The sequence below is a fragment of the Leptopilina boulardi genome, unplaced genomic scaffold, assembly GCF_019393585.1.
Source record: "Leptopilina boulardi isolate dan_hultmark-lab unplaced genomic scaffold, ZJU_Lbou_2.1 LbouV2_399, whole genome shotgun sequence".
Classification (NCBI taxonomy): Eukaryota; Metazoa; Arthropoda; class Insecta; order Hymenoptera; family Figitidae; genus Leptopilina; species Leptopilina boulardi.
Window position 1 is genome coordinate 1,839,046 of NW_026137972.1, and position 9,903 is coordinate 1,848,948.

A 9,903-nucleotide genomic window follows, 5' to 3' on the forward strand; every position below is an offset into this window, starting at 1 on the left:
TCGAAGTTGAATTTAAAGGTATTATGTGGATAAGAATTTTTTTTTTCAATTTGACGTCAAAGTCATTTTCATTTTGACTTCGTAGTTAAATGTCATTTTTCGTAGTTTTACGTAAAATGATTGTTTTGATTTGTCAAATTGTAATATCCATAATTTAGAAGATAATTCAAAACATAAAAAATTACTTACATTTGACCGATGAAATATTTTTTTCCTAAAATAATTTTAACTTAAATTAGTTTCCTACTGTTTTGAGCAAATTGACATATTGTACATAATTTATTGATGTAATTTAAAATAGAAAATGCTCAACATAAATTATTATTAAAAATACTCAATTTTTTGGCATAATGTAATTGCAATTAATTCCTAAACATAAATTCAGTAACGAGACTGTTATTTATATTTGTGTAAATAAAAAGTAACGATTAATTTTAGTTAAACTGTTGTTACGTCTCAAATAGCGAAATAACTAACGAAATAATATTTTATTTTATTTATGGCCGCTCGGTGATTCAGTGAATTTCTGTTTCATTTACAGAGCAGACGGCTCTGAACTAATGGTACAGGAAAGAAAGAGAATAGTGATTAATTTTATAATTAGGTTACAATTTATTTGGACAAGTATTTTTAGTTACAACAATTCGTTCTTATGAGAGAGAGGGAATCTCGAACCAACCAATCCAGGAAATAGAGAGTTCAGCATTCAACTGAAATAAGGAATGCAAGGGTTACTACAAATAAACGCAAGTTTAGAAAAGTTAGGAGTGAGAATATAAAACACTTACCTTAAAATTCAGTAGTAGGTATGTTGAAAGAAAAAGGTACACTGCTGTGTCCTTTGTTGTCACAGGAAAAGAGCTCGTACCAGCGTGAGTTTATGACGTCCGGAAGGTTGACGGGCCCAGGTATAACCGCAGGTCCGGAGTTCTATTAGGCGTGATGAATCTCCCAATAATGAGTCTCTTCCAAATAAAGGAAGAATAGATAATTGCCCAATATAATGAGAAGTAGTGATCCTCGTTTAATGTAGAGGGTTTTGACACTTGATTTTCACTTTCGTATAAGAGAATTATGCACTTGAACTAGAAGACGTCGACTGGTACCAAGAATGAGGTTGATGTTATACGTATGAAGATGATTTGAGAACTGATCTCTCCATGAAAATGTAGTCCTTTTATACTGATTTTTCGTAAGAGAATAGATAAAATTTTATTGTCGTACTATATATTTTTCACCCTTATTTTGGAAGCCAAAGTTGAGTCCTTCTCTCTCAGTTGAACGTAAAAAAGGGGGGTGTGAACCATTCTAATACAAGATAGAAAGAGTACGACTACGGTTATTCGCAGCTGTAGAAAAGTGTTTATGGTCTTCTAATGTGGTGATACCACAGGGGTTCGTCACACAGGAAAATTAGAAAGAGAGCATTTTGTTTCGTGGGGGGTGTGAGCTCTTCTAGTGTCATAAAAGATTTCTCGCTTCTCTTTGTATGTTTTAGAAATACAGTATATAGACGTAGAAGGATACAAAACGCAGGGGTCTTTTATATATAAAAGAAAGATGTTTAGTTGCGCGTCATTTTACGTAAAACTATGTAAAATGACATTTGACTACAAATTCAAAATGAAAATGACTTTGACGTCAAAGGTAAATCAAAATACATAATCGCTACCCAGTGGTGTAATCCCTTTAGGACGCATTTTAAAAATTGACTTCGAAATAGATTAAGAACAATTTTCCGAGAAATTTTGATTTGATGTTTTTTCTAATGTAGTCACGAATCATCGTTCAGAGGAAGGTCGTTACTGTCAGAAAGAGGGTGGTAATCGGACAATCGCGTGTCTTTTAGTTGAGGCCCTAAGGACCATGAAACCAGTTTAGCTTCACTTCCTCTACGAGATCTAATGTATGTATACGTATATATTTATATATGTGTGTGTGTAGATGCCTATGCATAGTGATATTTGCATTAAGAAACGGACAATATATACCTTACTACTGATAGAGAGTGCATCACGACTCTATATATACTCGCTTTATTATGAAATATCTCGACACTTTCACTGGAGGACTAGAGAATAACATAACGTCGCGTGTCTCACAAACTTATGTTTACATACAAAAATAATACATCGTAGGAAAATACATACACAAACTCTTCAAACGTAAGATTTACTAAAGAATGTTTTTTAAATAAATTAATTTTTGTTAATTTATTTTCTTTTTTCGAATTTTGCATCGAAACCTTTAATGAAAGGAAAAAAGTTTTCCAGTGTTTCTTAAATTACATTCGATATTCTGAATTTTGCAAAATTATATTTTTGTATTCAAAATCTACGACTCCAAAAACCCTTCAGCGGGAGAATTGTGTAATTCAATTTCTATTCCATGGATTTTAATTTTTACTCATAATTCTATTTACCCTTTTAGATGTGCAGAATATAATTTTTATTTAGAATTACACTTTCACAAATATCTGTCCAAAATTTCGGACTAATTTTAGATTAAATACAGAAAGATCACTGATCAGTTCAGATTGGTCCAGAAATTTTACGAAAACAATTCGAAAATGATCTGTATTAGTCATCAATCAATCTGGATGAAAAGATAAATCCAGAATCAGTCCGGAAGAATCTGCAATAGACAGAGCAGGTGACGAAGGAGACGGATTTGGAAATTAGAAATTACTGAACCACTGGACTAATTTGACGATATGGATCTAAGGTTGTCATGGCAATGTAGTAGCCAAAATTTGTATGAGGACGCAACAGATTGATGCTAGATCACTTTTGCATTAATCGTCGTCTATAATTATTATAGTTCATTTTATTGTATGCGAAGGGTATTTTTCTGAAGTCAACTCACGAATGATTAGGAGATTTTATTTAATTAACGAATTATTACTCAACAAATTGTAAGTCGATTTGTTCTAATAAATCAATCAAATTTAATTGATTTTAATTCAAAATGGTTCACCTGAATCGCTTTGGATAAAGGCGCGATATTAAAGGAGTGAATAAATTTTTTTGGAGCGATAGTTTAATTTCCCATTAATAATTATTTTAATAAACTCTTCTTTCATTTTCTCCCTTGATCTATTTTAATGAATGATGAAACTATACGTAATTATTTTCTTTTACAATTCCTTATCATCAATAATTAATTATAAGTAATTAATTAATTATAATTAAATAATCATATAATTCCTTTAATTAAATTCAAATTCATTCTTGGTTTGCCAAATCCATTAGAAATTAGCTGGTGTCTGATATGAAAATTCCATTAAGTTTTCCAAATTAATCATAAATTGAAATGTCCGTAATTGATATGAAATAAATCGGCAATTATCCCGCAACAATTTGATTTTAGTTAAATCCAAAAGTATTCCAGAATGATCCAGAATTTTTATTTAACCTATCTGCAAACAGTACGCAACAAACCGGATTAAGTATTTGTCAAAAAACTGAATCCGACATAAATCCGTAATAATCTGAAATCTTTATGTGGAAAATCCGGTATTGGTCCACAGCGGGAATTGCGTTACAATTTAGAAGATCTTAATCGAAAAAGACGTTAGATATGGGGTCCGTTGTAGCTGGCCTATCGGCTTACCAACGATAACGATAACGACTCCTATGGACTGTAGTCCTCGTTCAACTAATCTCTTTTCTAGAAATTCGCAAATTGATTCGTGACTCTTACTGTATATCGTCGTTGAAACATTCGTTCAACAGTCATCGTACTACAGCACTGACTCTTACTTTAATTTAAATCCGTCGTTTTCCGTTGGTTTAGATAGAACACTAATGACCCTCGACGATTTTTCCAGTCCCTTGGAACTATGCAGGTTCTTGCCCGAGTTGTTATAGCGCAATTCATATGTCGACAGTTTCAAAGAAGTCTGATTACATTTTGGATCAGTTTCTTCTCCATTTGTCTTGCTCTAAGCGATGTGCGCTTTCAACCACTGCTCCCATGAGTCCAACACCCAAATGACGACTCTTTTCGCGCTGATGAAGAAAAGCTTCCCGGGGCACCTGATCTCCGATTATTAGACTCAGGTACGGGTACCAGTTTGGGGACTCTATCTAATCCCCAAACCTGGAAGCTCCTTCCTCCTTTTTAGTCGCCTTTTACGACACACAGAGGGCAACGTTGGGATTATTCGTCCATCGATGTCCACACAGCCAGGTATTGTTCCACAATAATCCTGACTTAATCTGGTACAAAATCCTAATCCGAAATGAGTCTGGAAAAATTCGAAATTAATATGTACAAAATCGGCAGTTGCAGTCTGAATGAAAATCTGAATCAGAAAGGATTCCGAATTAGTCGGCAATCTGTGTGTAACGAATGTGGATTTTGTTAGAAAATCTTAATTCAAAATTTTTATATAAAAAATCTGGTTTTTGCCCTCAACAATGATGACGCCCCACGAGGGGTGAGAAACACTCTCACATTAGTTCTGCAGGGTTACCATAGTGTAACACAGCGTTACTATAGCTAGTAAATTAGCTCATCCAAAAACTTTTCCATGTAGGATGAATCTTATTTTGAATTTGATAATTCTTAGCAATAGTTAATAGTAAAATTAGCTAAACCTCTGAACTAATTGTTTAATGATACGGAACTGAAGTTGTCATATCAATGATGTATCAGAAATTTGGATGAGGGCGCAACAAATTGATACTGAATCACATTTGGATCGATCGTCGACAATATTATTGTTCTTTTTATTGTGTGAAGAATAAAAAGAAGGGGTCCATGAACATCCTGAAATTATATCTCAATATAATATTCGCGAGTGTCTCCAATGGTAAATTGAAAAGAAATTTGTAATGAACAAAAAAAAAAATTGGAAAACAATAATTCCTTATATTTTTTTCCCTCTTTTTTAAAGGAATCTTTGGAGTATATTCGCATTCAATAGCGTTGCAAGTAAACAACAAATGGATGGATATTAAAAAAAAGTAAAAAGTACATTAGGCAGTACTCAATTTTTTTTAATTCAAACTTTTTATTTAATTAACGTTACATCATGCAAATAAAGAAATTGATATATTTTACTACGTCTTTAATTTACAAAAGAAAACATGCACATTATGCTAAAGTGAAAGGTTAGAATTTTTTTTATTAAATTATTCATCCATTTACTGACACAATTTACGTGCCAGTTAAGCAATTAATTCTGTTTTATTATCAAATTATGTCAAAGGATAAAATGAGCAAATTTTTTTTTTTTTTATTTCAATTTCAACTAGAAAATAATGCAACTTTTATTTTAATTAAAAAATTTATTTAGAAATTATAGTAAAATAATATACAGCATGTTTAATGAGAATATATTCATATTTTATTGGATATTATAGCTATTTAAAGTGATTAAACATTCAAAACAATTTTTCAGTTTTGAGGTTATGTTAGGGCCTCCATTCACTTTAAATTGCTTCCACAGCATAGAGACTTTCCTAAAGATTTCCTAAAGATTTATTTAAAATGTTTTTGGAATATTTCATTGCAATTTTTAGTGAAAATTGTTTGGCGCGAAACTTTCCTGAACATTTATTTAATCGGGAAATTTAAATATTTACACAATTTTCACTAAACATTGCAATTAAATATTCCGAACATTTCAATTAAATCTTTAGGAAAGTTTATTATTGTATATTATTGTAATATTACAGTGATATTAAAATGTCCGCCTCATGGTAATATTACCGGATAATGTTACTGTAATATTACACGGTAATATTAAGGCATTATCACTGTAATATTACAGTAATATTATACGGTAATATTAAGGTAATAATACACGAGAATATTGCAGTAATATTAGAAGAATATTATTTCCCGAAAAAATTTACCCAACCGAGGAATCGAACCCCGAACTCTAGGCACACAAGTCCAGAGTTTTACCAACAAGCCACACTGACATACAATATATTTATGATTGTGATGCTTTATGAGTAACTGAATTTAATCTGTAATATTACTGTAACATTACCGTAATATTAGAGTAATATTACTCGGTAATATCACCATCAGGCGGACATTTTAATATCACTATAATATTTCAATAATATTACCGGGTAATATTACTGTAATATTACAGTAACATTACGTACTAGTTAGGAAAATTATTTTTTATATTTTGCTTTCAGATACAAATTCAAATAAGAGCAGTAATTTTTCCTTATTTCTCCCTCCGCATGTAATGTAGAAACATTGTTTTTTTTATACATATTGGAATGTATAAAATTATTTTTACATTCTTGAGAATATATATATATATATTTATTGAAAAACTTAAATGAAATACTGTTTTGAAATATAATGAAAATTGTGGCACGTACTGTGAGAAAGCGATCGGAAGAGAAATAAAGCTTACCTGGTGAGCTAACAAATTAATAAATCTACCCTTCCGACTGCAAACGTGTAAATACGAGTATCTAGATGTAAGTTTCTTCGCAATAAAGTATCTCAGGCGTGTATACGCCTTGGCTCAAGACGATTTTACTCTTTATATTGTATATATATAGATACATCGTATCTAGATGCAGAGCTAGGGGCATAAAGAAAAATACAATCTCGATGCAGTATCTACATACACTTGTAGATACGCGGATATAAGAGTGTTTGAATATCCGTAAAGCTACCGCTTTGCCCATTGTGTAATCTTGACATCACACTGCGCTCAAAGTTCATAAGCCACACATTACAACCTATATATATATCTCTCTTGTTATTCGATATTTATAGATTTTCAATTTTCATTGTCTCCCACACGGAGAAAAAAAAGGTAACTGATATAGCTGTTAGCTACTTCTGTTAATTTTAGCCTATTATATGGATAGCAAATTTAACTCTTAACTGGCACAATTCGAACGTAAATGGCACAGTGGGTCTACTGGACCCGACGTATTCAAACTATTGTAAAGATTGAATATTTTTGCACAAAAATTTAATCTGAGGTAGCTTATGACGTGTTTTTTTAAACCCTCATAACAAAAGGATATCCCTAGGATAACCATAGGATATCCATATCAATGGTCGATATCTTGGGATATCCATAGGATATCCCTAGGATACTCAAAACGCCGGTCTGTAGGACATCAACAGGACATCCATAGGATATCCACAGGATATCCCTAAGACATCCACAAAATATCTATTGGATATTATATCGCAGGATATCCATGGGATATCCTCAGGATTTCCGTGGGATATTCTTAGGATATTCACGGGATATTTAATATCTCAACATATATTTTTAAAGGTTAAAATTTGTTAAGCTAATATAATGAATAATAATATAATAAAAACAAAAATTTTATGAGCTTCTAATTTATTTTAAATGAAGATTTGAAACGCATTTTTCAAAGTTTTTAAATAAACTCATGCACTTAATGTATAATTAATATTAATAGTTATTCGTTATTTGCGGGGAAGAATTTATATTGTTTAAAGCCAATTTATTTTCTGACAATATTAAGCATATGAATAAAGGAATGAATCACGAATGAGAAAAAAATTAGTTAATAATTTTTCAAATTAAACAACTTTCTCGAAAAACAAGTTGCATTTTATTTTATTTATATAAAATTTAATTCACAGAATATTCTCACTCGTATAGTCTCATAATGACTTTAAAAACAGTATCCTGAGAATATCTTCTTGACATCCAGAAGATATACTGAGAATATCCTGAAAATATCGGTGGGATATCCTGACGATATCTATGGGATATCCTGATGATATCTGTGGGATATCCTGACGATATCTATGGGATATCTGGAGGAAATTTATGAAAGTCTATAGAGATATCCAGAAGATATTCTGTGGATATCCTCAGATATCCAGTGGATATCCAAAGGATATCCAAACCGCCGATTTTTTGGATATCCTTAAGAGATCCTTTTGATATCCATAGGACATCCCTAGGATATCTGCGGGATATTGTCAATATATACCAAGATATCTTGTGTTATTAGGGAAATTTCATTAGTTTTACAGTGGTTAATTTATTTTAAGTTAGTTAAAAAAAATTGTGAAAAAAGAAAAATCAAAAAATTGCGTGTTTTTACTTAAAATTTCATGAGTTATTTAAATTTTATTATTATGACTTAAAAATTTAAGATTATATTATTCTTTAAGGAAAAAATTACCACAACAGCAGGACTTGCAAAAAAGGTATTTATTTTGCAGAATAAAATATGAATTTTTAGGTTAAAATTAAAAATTTATAATTATTAATGTTTGAAGCTAATTTATTCTTTTGTATCGAATTATTTGTATCAAAAAACTTAGAAAATTACTAATATGCCAAATTAATTGTATTAAAATATAAAAAATATTCAAATTCAATTAATTTGAGCGAGAAAAAATGCCCGGGTCTAATGGACCCGTTGGTGCCAGTTAAGGGTTAAAATTAACCAATCAGAAATTATAAAAAAAAATAATAATTGTTAAATTTAAAAATTCGGTAAATTGGAAATGCTGATATTTAAAAATTAGAATCACTCAAAATTTTCTTAAATGAAAATTATGATAAATTAAAATTAGTAAAAATTAAAATTCTTATAAATAAAAAGTTGTGCAATGAGAAATTCTATAAAATAAAAATTCGGTACTTAAAAATTCTGTATTTATCTAAAAAAAAATTCAGTTAAATTTTATAATTCAAAAAATATAAAATTCGTCTATAAAATAATTATATCCAATAGAATTGTTTAAAATAAAAATTCTAATGAATAATTTTTATAGAATTTTATTTAATTTGAGGTTATGTTAAGATTACCACTGTAACAAAAATGATTAAAAAAAATTCAATGAATTGCTGTTTGTTTTAATAATTTTTATAATATTTGCAAAAATCTGTATACCTATATATGTATATATATATAAAACTTTTAGAGAGAACGATATACATATTAGTAAAATAGTAGTAGTAAAAGACTATATGCGATTAACAAGAAAATACTTTGTAAATCATCTAAATTACATCATAAAATAGGCGGCCAAGTATACAAGACAAATATATCCAATTATTGTGCCTCATTATACATGCTCTGTTATGTGCTTCATTAATGAACTGCGTGCTCTTTTGAATGTTTAGCCATTTAATTTAAATATATATTTTCCAATTTACGATAATATTTAACCTAAAAACCAGTTTTCGCGATGAATAACAAATAATAAACGACAAATTGAATCGGTTTCCAATGGTAGTCATTTCTCTCTTGAAAATGTACAGTTACTATGTATATATATATATATTAAATTCACAGATAAGAATATAATCTAGAGAACAATCTTTTGAGTTTTTAGAAAATAATATATATATAATACAAGTTCTTGTATATATATATAAAATGATCAGGATTTTATTTTTAATTATATAAATACTTATTAACATAACCTCTAACTAAAAATGAATTTTAATAATTATCTTATATTTGTTGGTTGGATTATTACATCTTGCCTTTGATGCCTGGATTTGGTAGTATATATTGGATCCGATTTGTTGAATTTTTAAAAACTGACTTTAAATTCGTAATCAGCGACCTTAAAAACCCCCGAGTAATGAGTTTTAAGTGAATTTAATGAATTTTTACAAAATTCTTCCTCCATATTGGATTCGACATTTTGAATTTTTAAAAACTGACTTTAAATTCGTAATCAACGACCCCAAAAACCACCGAGTGACGAGTCTCGAGAAAATGCGACAGACTTTTTAAATTTCGTCCACCATATTGTATCCGCCATTTTGGATTTTTAAAAACCAATACCAGATTCGTTATCAGCGATCCTGATGAAAAACCCCTAGATAACAAGTTTTATGTTAATCCAAACGATTTGCGATTTTTTCTGACATTTTGGATTTTTTTTAATTTGACTTAAAAT